We start from the raw sequence: 12,071 nt of genomic DNA, 5'->3' as shown, positions 1-12,071 counted from the left end.
CTGAATATGTAGCTAAATGGTGTAGCCTTAATCTAGCATGTGCAAAGCCCTAGGTTCAATCTCTAGCACTGCCTAAAACAAAAACAAGCTAGGAATTTAATGTAATGAACAAATATCAGCTGCTTCATTTGTGTGAAGGCTCCATGAAGAAGTTCCATCCATCCATCTGTTTAGGCAAGTTATGTTAATAATAATCATAATTTAGTAAGAGATATGAAACTAATTACGATCCTGATTCATCATCAACTTTTCTCCACCACAGAATGTGTTAAAGTAGAATGAATGGAAAGTGAGATGTGCATCAGATGTATTTGGAACAAATTTCCACTTTAAGACTAAAAATCTACATGAAGGTTTATCAATTTCTTTCATATTTTTTATTACCTTATCATAAAGAAAAATAAACTGCTGTAAAATACAGTATCCATTTATGGGTGACTTTCACAAGTTGTCATGAACTGGAAGATTTAGGTCACATATTCATATTTGGAAGCTGAAAGCCAAAATCATACAGTTGGCAATCTAGGACTCTAAAAATTATGGAGGATACTCTAATACCTTTCTTCTTGTGATGCTATTGCAATCACTAGAGTCACTGGCTAGAGCAGACATTGTTTCTATGATTGTATATTGTACTGCTTTATTGTGTTGTCTTCATTTTCATATGAAATAAGTATTTAAAGTTTTTTATTATAAAGGTGATAGAGTGGTTATAGTTATATAAGTCAGGTAAAAAGTACATTTCTTTCTGAACGGTGTCATGTCTTCCCTTGTTTTCCCTCCTGACTGCCTTTCATACATGTTATATAGTTAATTTTCATTATAGTGTCTAGTGAGTATGACTGCCACATTTGTTCACCACTTGTCTCATCATTTTCGTGCTTCCCCTTACCATTCCCCAAACAGATAAACTTATATACTTGACAAAAAGCACAGAAATCAAAACCAGCAACAAAGGGGGAGGAAACAAAACAAAATCACAAAGTACAATAACAAAACTCCTCTTGTTTCTATTTCTTGGAGTTCATTTCTATAAGCATCATTTTATATGATCAGATTCACATAGGCCTTTGTAGTCTTCTCCTAAGAATATCCTCCTTAGGGCTGAGAGTTTGACCTAGTGGTAGAGTGCTTGCCTAGCATGTATGAAGCCCTAGGTACCATTCCTCAGTAACAGATACACAGCAAAAGCCAAAAGTGATGCTGTGGTAGAGTGCTAGCCTTGAGGAAAGCCCCAGGACAGTGCTCAGGCCCTGAGTACAAGCCCCAGGACTAATGAAAACTCACTCTGTGAAAATTTAGAGTCCTCTTTAATTTATCATGTCCAAATGTAAATTTTTGTCTTTTACTATCAATTGTATTGACTTGTAGATTTATAGGTAAATTGAAATGACTACAAATGGAAGAAACATGCAAGCCATGCAACTTATGTTTCTTTGGGTCTAGTTTACTTCGCTTGATATTTTTTTCCCAAGCTTTCATGTTTCTTTTCAAGTGATGCAATATCATTCTTTCTGATAGAAGCATTGAATTCCAGTGTGTATTTTTACTGCATTTTCTTGATCTATTTATCCACTGAGAGTCATCTAAACTGATTCCACATCTTGACTATGGTAATAAGGCCTAATAAAAATGGCTATCCTGGGGCTGTGAGTTTGGCCTAGTGGTAGAGTGCTTGCCTAGCATGCACGAAGGCCCAGGTTCAATTCCTCAGTACCACATACATAGAAAAAAGCTGGAAGTGGTGCTGTGACTCAAGTGGTAGAGCTCTAGCCTTGAGAAAAGTCCAAGGACAGTGCTCAGGCCCTGAGTTCAAACCCCAGGACTGGCAAAAAAAAAGGGCTGTTCTGGTTGTTTTCGTGTGGTCTTAGTTTGTGTTTTATTAGATAACTGTCCAGGAGAGGGATTGCTGAGTCATAGGGAAGCATAGAGTTTAGTGTTTTGATAAACCCCCAATTGCTTTCCACAGTGGTTGAACTGGTTTACATTCCCACCAATGGGATAGTCTTCCCTTTAGGTCACTTCTGTTATTGTTAGTTGCTTGAAAATGGCCATTCTAACTAGGGTGAGGTGGAATCTCAATTTTTTTATTGTAATGTATAGAGGGGTTACAGTTACATTCGCCAGATAGTAGATGTATTATTTCTCACACATTGATACCCCTTCTCATGTTTTGTCCCCATTTCCCTTCCCCATCCTCTCCCAATCATCTTGTTTTCCCCTCTTTCAATGTTGTTTTAATGTTCATTTCTTTTATGGCCAGTGATGCTGAGCATTTCTTCATGTGTCTATTGACCATATTACTCCTTCTCAGTAGTCTCTCTTTAATTAGCTCATTCATGTGTTTTGTTTTTGTCCACTCATCGCCCACCATCATCCTGGGGCTTGAATTTTGCGCCTGGGTTGTCCTTGAGCTTCTTTTGCACAAAGCTTTCACTGTCCCACTTGAGCCATAGCATCGCTTCCAGGCTTTTCTGAGTAGTTTATTGGAAATGTGACTCTCCTGGACTTTCCTGCTTGTGCTGCCTTCAAACCAAAATCCTCAGATTTTATCTTCTTGAGTAGCTAGGATTATAGGCATGAGCCAATGCTGCTAGCCATAGCCAATTTATTAATTGGGTTGCTGTTTTTTGAGGATTTGTTTTTGAGGTGTTTAATTATTTGAATGCTAAGTATATTTTAGGTATGAAACCATTGTGTGATGCATACCTAGCAGGGATCTTTTTTCTATTGTATTTTATTGTTGTGGTGTTATATAGAGGGGTTACAGTTACATTCATTAGGTAGTGGGTACAATACTTCTTGAATGAATATTTATACCCCTTCCCATGTTTTTCTCTTTCCTCTTACCCCCTCCGAATCTTCTTGTTTTTCTGTTTCCCTTCCCTATTGCAAATAAATAAATTTACATATATATATTATGTATCTCCCATTCGGGGGGTTTCTGTTTATCTTGCTAGCTATGTCCTTTGCCATGCAGAAACTCTTCAGTTTGATGTAATCATAGTCTTCTGGTCTTTCTTTAATGTGTTAGGACTCTGGATCTTATGAAGTTTTGACCTATGATTAAGAGACATACTATTTTCCCTATACCCCACCCTATACTATTTTCATGGTTTCTGGCTTTACATTGAGATCTATGATACATTTGGTATTGATTCTGTTGTTGGGAAATATAAAAGTATCTTGCTTCGGTTTTCTGCAAGTGAATAGCCAATTTTTGAAAAGGCTGTCTTTCATCCATTCTATGTTCTTGGCTCTCTTATCAGGTGTTAGGTTACTTATAGATCTGTTGGTTCATTTTTGAGTCTTCTATTCTATTTATAAATCATTAGGCCTGTTCTTGTGCCAGTACAAAGCTGTTTTTATTACTACAGCTTTGCAATAGATTTTTGACATTTGGTATTGATATCCCTGTAGCACCATTCTCCCTGCTGAATGATTGTTTTTGCTATTCAAGGTCTTTTATTATTCCATATGAATTTTGGGATTGCTTTCTATATCATTGAAGAATGTTGTTGGGATTTTGATGGCAATGAATTTGCAAATAGCTCTGAGCTGTATTCCCATTTTCACAGTGCTAATCCTTCCAGTCCAGTAGCATGTAAGGTTTTTCCATTTCTTTAAATCTGCTTTAACTTCTTTTTATATATTTTTAAAGTTTTATGAAATAAGTTTTTGACTTGTTTTTCCTTTTTGTTTTTTGTTGGTCATGGGACTTGAACTCTGGGCCTGGGCCTCATCCCAGTGTTCTTCAGTTTATGTCTACCATCTTACCCCTTGAGTCATAGCACCAATTTAGTTTCCTGGTTGTTAACTGAACAATAAAATAAAATTATTAAAATAAAATAAATAAGTAAATAAAACAAAAAATCTTGCAAAAAGTCTTGAGCTGTGAAGAAGATGAAACTCAGTAAAACAGAATAGGCCTACATGTTAACACTCAGGCTAATGATCAGGGAAACTCCTTTGACTTGGTTTGTAAACTAAATGATGGTGACTCAATACAATTAACATAATATGCTTTAACCTTTTCATATCACCTTTCTTATAAATTCTTCCATATCATCTTTCTTATAAATTCTTCCAGGAAGACAATGTCAAAGACTTATAAATCCATTGTGAAATAGTGTGGTGATGTTCATTACTGTTTCTATAGAATTCTGTAGTTCATTTTCATGGGTTATTTTTCAATAATTCTAATGGTATGAAAATGTAATTTAATCACAGGATTGCCTGTTATGATGTAGTTGACTTTAGAAATGAAAAAAAAACATGCCATCCATTAAAATGCTATTATATCTTTAATTATTGCCAACATTTTATTGTATATATATATGTGTGTATGTGTGTATGGACATGTGTAAATATACACACTCATATATATAAAGAAATATACATATATATATACTCGTGTGTATGTGCATGTGTGCTTTTTGGATTCTCTCATATGAAGTATTATTAACTTCTGTTTCATCCCATTAATTCAAGTTTAATAAAATCTTTGTCTACATTCATTTTAGGTTTGCATGACAGACATGATTTCACCCTTAAATTTTTTAATATTCTGTGTAATTCTGAAAAACCTTTGATGTATAAAGAGATGAAGGGTATGAAGTCCTTTAATATCTCACTACCTTTCACTTAATATGTGGCACTGGAGTAAAAATTAACTGAACTCAAAATCTTCATAAATTTTTAATTAACGGATTCATAGGAAGAACCCAAGGAATGACTTCTTGGCAAAAATATGATCAGGTAATTAAGCATTTTTTTTAAAGTAGCAAGATTAAGGATTGACATAGAAAAAACTAAGTGCTTTTGTATTTAACAACCAAATTGATGATCTGCTCTATGTTACTTTAGAAAGAGAAACTTCAACAACAAAAGGTCTGCTTTAGTTAAGACCCAGTTTGGATGCTATTCATTGTGAAAACAAACAGAGGCAATCAATATTAGCAGACACTACACAAGAGTACCTGAAAGCATCTAGAGTCACATGTGCTTTACAAATGCCATTTGAAGATGATAAGAAGCTATAAAACGTGGATCAGCCACAATGCAGTGGAGCTGAGAGTATAAAACTAAATGAACGTCTCAGAGAATGCTATATCAATAGCATGTTGGCGTTGGGGGTTCCTTATTCTTCTACTACCAATGGATGCTACATGAAATTTTAACACTGGATACATTTCCTTAAAAAGTCTATTCATACTAGACACCTGAGAAAACATTAATCAGGTAGGAAAAAGGTGATATATACCAGGGCACAAAGAACACTCTTAAAGCATTGTGCCATAAAGATAACATGGATAGGGACTGGGAGCATAGCCTATTGAGTGGTAGAGTGATTGCTTATCCTGCACAAAAACCCAGATTGGATTCCTTGGTACTACATACTTAGAAAAAGCCAGAAGAGGTGCTGTGGCTCAAGGAGTAGAGCTCTAGCCTTGAGAAAGCCCAAGGACAGTGCTCTGGCCCTGAATTCAATCTCCAGGGCTGGCAGGAAAAAAAAAAGAAGATAACATGGATACTCTTTTCCTGAGGAGAATTTGTACTATACATATTACATTAAAACTAAGGTTTAGCTAACTATTGTAGCAAAGGGATGAGGCGTGAGGGTGTCACCACGAATCACAGACATTAGCAGTTTTATACTGAAGCATATGCCCTCTTCTGGGAAATCATTTTGGGGGATGAAAGTAGGTAATAGGGGGCTGATATAACAACTGCTTTCTGTCTAGAAAGGGATTCTTTTTTATTGTAATTAGTAAAAGGGTTACATGATATTTGCCAGATAGAAGGTGCATTAATTCACATACATTGATACCCTTAGAAAGGGATTCTTGATGGATTCTGATGATAATGTTGCTTGTAATATTTGTACTTTTACCCAGTCTTCATTTTAAAGTAGGCCAATAAATAGTATGGACTTGGGGAGCCTGACTGACTGACCACTCAGCACTCTGAGCTTCCTTCCTATTATTTCAGTTCATTTTCAGCAATTTCCCCAGTCCACTTGATATCACTTATTATACTCTAGCTTCTCCTTCCTCCTGTGTAGAATTTGTCATTAACTAGGTGTCTTAACATCTGTAGGTCTGCTTTGTTGTCTGAATTCTAAACTTACTAACTCTGAGAGTGAATGAGACACAATGTATGAATCTCTCTGTCTCAGTCTCTGTTTCTCTCTCTGTCTCTCTCTGTCTCTGTCTGTCTCTGTCTCTCTCTCGCTGTCTGTGTCTCTCTGTGTCTCTCTGTCTTTCTGTCTCTCTGTCTTTCTGTCTCTCTGTCTTTCTGTCTCTCTCTCTGTCTCTCTCTCTGTCTCTCTCTGTCTCTCTCTCTGTCTCTCTCTGTCTCTCTGTCTCTCTCTCTCTCTGTTTCTCTCTCTCTCTGTTTCTCTCTCTCTGTTTCTCTCTCTCTCTCTCTCTCTCTCTCTCTCTCTCTCTCTCTCTCTCTCTCTCTCTCTCTCTCTCTCTCTCTCTCTCTCTCTCTCTCTCTCTCTCTCTCTCTCTCTCTCTCTCTCTCTCTCTCGCTCTGTTTCTGTCTCTCTTCCTCTCTGTCTGTTTCTCTCTCTTTCTTTTTTGGCAACCCTGGGGCCCAAACTCAGGGTTTGGGTGCTGTTGCTGAGCTCTTTTGCTCAAGGCTAGATTTTGAGTCTCAGCAACATTTCCTATTTTTGTTTGTTTGTTTGAAGAAGAGTCTTACAGTACGTACAGTGTGCATGTACTGGCTTTGAACCATGGTCCTCACATCTCAGCCTGTTGAGTAGCTAGAATTGAAGATGTGAGGCAATATGGCCTGACTGTTTGAATTTCTGTAAGTGAAAGAATATTAATTAATTAGGAAAACCATCGCAAGAAATCTATAACTTGAATAGGGTTGCAATATTGCTTGATTTTCTCCCCTAACAGTCTAATAATACATTCTGAGATACCAATCATTTTTCCTGGAAAGAATTTGTACATCCAGCATTTCAGTTTCGATGTCTCCCATTCAAGGAATTGCATCCTTAACTGTTTTGCAATGGAAACTCATGGGAATCAGCAGGAAATGACACGTTTCTCTAGATCTTATAAAACAAAAAGTGGACTTACAACAGCACTTAGTAGCATCTGTTCCCTCAGGATCAAAGAGTGCAGTCTGAATGAGAGTGCAGGCATTTACTGCACATCCTATCCTCAGTTTAATGAAGACAGAGTGGGAGATATGTGTCTCTACTCAGCTTCACCAAAAAGAAAAAAAACAATGAACAGCAACATCCACTTAACACCTCAACATTCCCAGGTGCATCTGGACTGTCTGGCTCCTGTTTTACCTGTGTCAATATATTGACAGGATTTAACATCTTCCAGAGGCTAACAAAAATCAAGACAATCCCAAGATCTGAGTGGAGATTTAGTATACATGAATGGGCAGATTGGCAAGAGATCATTCTATGTGAGGCCAGACTAACAAGAGGAGAGGGTTTTATTTTATCTAATGTACAAAAATGAGGCTAAAAAAACAAAAAAAGGAAAAGGAAGTATATTTCAACCACATAAATAAGACAAATTGAAATTATCATAAAGATTCTGAGATCAGGAAGAAATATAAGAAAAAAGGAGCTATAGAAAAGTAGCAAACATAAATCATAGAATTTCTTTTCTGTGAGCATAACCTCATTTTCTTCATCCCATACCCACTCTTTCTCCTAAACACTCCAAGAGTTACAATCATATCTTTTCACAATTCCCAACTCTTTGAAGAGCTTGTATTTTCTTCAGTAATATTTCACAGGGGTTTTGGTTTGATTTCTGGCTTGTTTGTTCAAAATTTTGGTGCCTGAGGCTTGATGGGTCTATTTTTGGATATTTTAAATCTGTTCTATTCATCTTCATTTTAATTTTTGTCATAATGCTGCTGTAATAATATTTGAAATCCCATAATGTAATATCTGTATCATTGCATTTTTGCCCAGAATTTCTTTTACCATTTGGAGAATTTTTTGTTTATGTTTCCAATTGAAATTATGAATCAGATTTTCCAGGTCTGCAGAGACTAACATTGAATATTGACTTAATTTGCTTGAATTGTTTGTAAATTGCTTTTGCTAGGATGACTATTTTTATGATACACTTTTACTAATAATGAATACCGGATGTCTTCTATTTTCTGAGGTCTTTCTCAGTCTTAGTTTCTTTATTTGAGGTTTTATAGTTTTCACTGTAGATATTTTACCACTTTGGTTGAGATTAAAACTACATATTTGGTGGTACTGGTGGAGGGCCGTGTGTGTGTGTGTGTGTGTGTGTGTGTGTGTGTGTGTGTGTGTGTATGAGTTGCTATTGTGAATAGGATTGTTTTCCTGATTTCTTTCTCCTTTATGCTTCTCTGATATATAGAAAAGCCACATATTTTGTATGATAGTTTTATAATTATCAGGATATAAAATTGAATTTTTGGTGAGATCTTTAAGTTCTTTTAAGTTTAGGATTGTATCAATCACAAATAAAAGTTAACCTTCCAGCTATAGAACCCATAGTCAAAGAAATGTTAATTTAAAGTAAACTGTCTCCATTATTTCATTACAGTAACAAAGTATATAGTTTTATCACAAGTTTATTTTGTATTCCACAGACACATGAATGTGTTTTTTAATTAGAGCTAATTGAATAAAAAACTTATTTTAGGAAATACATCATATTCAAGAAATGGATATTCAGTATTATTAAACTATCCATCTTTGCCAGCCATATCTGTAATCCTAGTCCTACAGAAAACTACGAAATTTGAAGCCAGTTGTGGCAGGAAAGTTCATGAGTATTTCATCTCCGATTAACTACTAAAAAGTAGGAAATGTAATTGAGATAAAGCATTAGTCTTGAGCAAAATATATCAAGGACAGGATATAGACCCTGAGTTAATACAAGGGCTTGAATTCATACAAAAATGATAACCAGTTTTTTTTTAAATAGTATTCACATATTTTATATAATTGTGAGAAAGTAAAGAGATTATTCAAATGGCAGAAAATTTTAGTTACAGAATATAATTAATTCTAATAATTTTTAGCAAAGCACAATTTTGAATGCAAATTGTGTTTGAACATTTTTTTAAAAATAAAATTTAAAACCAAAAAGAAACAAAAATTTAAAACCAAAAAGAAATAATCATGCTGGGTGATTAATTTATTAATTGGTCAATTCAACGACACCACAATGCACAGACAATCATAGCATTGCTTTGCAGTGCCTAAGTATACATAATTATCAAGTATCAACTGAAAATGCAATAGTGGTACACACACTAATGCATCCATTTCCTCATCTGTTCTTGGAAAAGAATTGAACATCAGTCATGTGTATCGTCAATGCCTTCATGATGTTTGGGGCTACAGAAAACTTTGGTCTTCCACAGTTCAGTTGGAATTTGGATCCCCTCTTTTATATACAACATTGTGTATGTAAGCAAACTTCTGTGCACAAGTTTCTTCAGACCATAAATTTGTTCTAACAATAGTATATATCTCATGAAGCTGAGAATACTAAATGAGTAAGTCCTGTAAAGAATTTAGACAATGTTTGACTCTTGATGGTGATCAGCATGATGGCATTACAATACATGCATTTATGAAAACAAACTGATAAATCATTTAAAATTTGTAAATTTTTAAAATGGGTGGTTGGGGCATAAAACTTGATTAATATATATTAATGAAATAAGAATAAAATTAATGTAAAAATATAACAAAATCTTAATATTAATTTAACAGCAAATTCTTGTGAATTGTTATAGGTCTTTGAACATTTTCTTTAAAACTAATAGAATGAACTTAGGATAAAGCTGGAATATTTATTCTCACTGGAAGTAATGCTTAAATTTAATACGTATTTAGCAATTAGAAGTGACAAGTGTGAGACCATTGAAAGTAAGGAAATTATTTTTGGTTTCTGTTGCCTCTTGATGGCCCAATGTTTCTGATTCTGTTTTCAGTTTTGTCTAATGTTTGAAAATAGAAGTTTGCATTATCGTGGTAATGTATAGAGGAGTAACAGTTACACCTGCCAGATATTAGGTGCATTACTTCTCACATATTGATACCCCTTCTCATGTTTTGGTCCCCATTTCCCTCCCCCCATCACTCCTAATCCTCTTGTTTCCCCTCTTCCCTTTCCTATTTCAAACAAACAATTAAATGAATATACAATATACCAGGTAACAAAGTCAGATATAGTAACAATGAGATTAACCAAAGGGCAACCAAAGAGAAGAGAAATAACATAGCACATTTAGAGCATCAAGGAAGCCCATGCCTGTTGTTCAAGCCCTAGGACTGGCAAAAAATTAAAAAAATAATAAATAATAATAGGAATAATAAAAATAAAATAATAAAAATAAAATAATAAGAATTTAAAAATTGAACATTTTTGTCTTGCCAGGCCCAGGGCTTGAACTCAGGCCTGAGCACTGTCCTTCTGTTTTCTCAAGGTTAGAGCCCTACAACTTGAGCCATAGCACCACTTCTGGATTTTTCTATATTTGTGGCAGCAAGGAATCCAACCCTGGTCTTTGTGCATGCTAGGTAAGCACTCTTAACAGTAGGACAAACTCATGATTTTTTTCATATATTTTATTGTAATTAATAGAAGGCTTACATTATATTCACCAGATAGGAAGTGCATTACTTCACAAACATTGATACCCTTTCTCATGTCTTGTCCTCATTTCCCTCCCCTCAGCCCCTCATCTTGTTTTTCCCCTTTCCCTATCCTATTTCAAATAACCAAATGAGCATATGTACAATATATCAAACAACAAGGTAAAATACTGTAACAATATGAGATAACCAAGGGACAGCAAGAGAGATGAGAGATAACATAGTACATTAAGGACAACAATCACTCATTATAACTCATGATATTTTCTAATAATGATTTGTCAAGACTAAAAACATGGAGCTTATAGTTATGAAAAAGTAAGTTTTCTTATTTACACAATAGAAAACAAATCCATAAGCACTGCGTATCATTACTTTCCCATAGCTTGTAAAGCTTGTACTTTGAACTTACTTAATTTGTGAAGGATTTAGTGTGATAGATGAAAAGAAGATGATGAGACAATGGACAAAGGGTAAACCAATGGACCATCAATATTCACAAGATAATTTGTTGGAAATAAACTTTACAACTTGGGAGGTGTGGAGGAGACAAAGGGGATAAAAATATGACAAGGGGTATCAAGGTTCAAGAACTAATGCACCCACTACCTGACAAATGTAGCTATATTCCCTGACACTAAAATAAATTTTTTTTAAAAAGAAGGTATTTTAGACATTTTACTAATTATAAAATCAAAACAATTTCAGAAATAAAAGCCAAACTTTTTAGAACTACTTCCTTTCTGTTTTACACATCTTTAGATAATTTTCTCCTGTACATTTTACAATGGTAGAGGTCAATCATTGTCTCACCCTGAGAAGCTAATAGGTGATATTATAGGAAAATCACTCAGGATTTCTTTGCAACTGTGAAAGTTTCTTTAGTTTACTATATTTTCCTTTTTCCTTCTCCTCCCCCTCCTCTTCTTCCCTCTTCTTTCCCCCCACCACTTCCTCCCACTCCTTTTTCTTGATGTAAATCATAGTGTCTTTTAGAAGGCAGCCTATCCTAGATTAATTGGTGCATCTACTAGAATAATATGACTCTTGACCCCTAGATCAACCATTTATTTGTGGTTTGAAATTACATTTTTACTCTGTGTTTTTACTTAAGCTGTTTTTTTTTTAATGTCTTCACTGTAGGGATACATTTGTAAGACATACTCTTTACTGACTGTGACTGATTCCACTGTTTAAGAAAGTTGGTTTTATGGTAAGTTAGTAAATGTGTCTGTGAGTTAATGTCTATATGATTCTGCATTTAGTTTTACTTTTCATTGCATTAACATCTTCATTAAAAGATGATAAAATTACGTAAGTGACTAACTACAAGTACAAAAATAACAAATACTCCAACTCTAAAACTTGCATTTGTTTACCCCTTAATATTAAAAGGAATGACATTTATTCCTAAAGATAATAACTGCAAATC

This window comes from Megascapheus bottae, chromosome 3 (assembly GCF_031878675.1).
Source record: "Megascapheus bottae isolate mThoBot1 chromosome 3, mThoBot2.hap1, whole genome shotgun sequence".
Classification (NCBI taxonomy): Eukaryota; Metazoa; Chordata; class Mammalia; order Rodentia; family Geomyidae; genus Megascapheus; species Megascapheus bottae.
Note: the sequence above shows the minus strand (reverse complement) of the source record.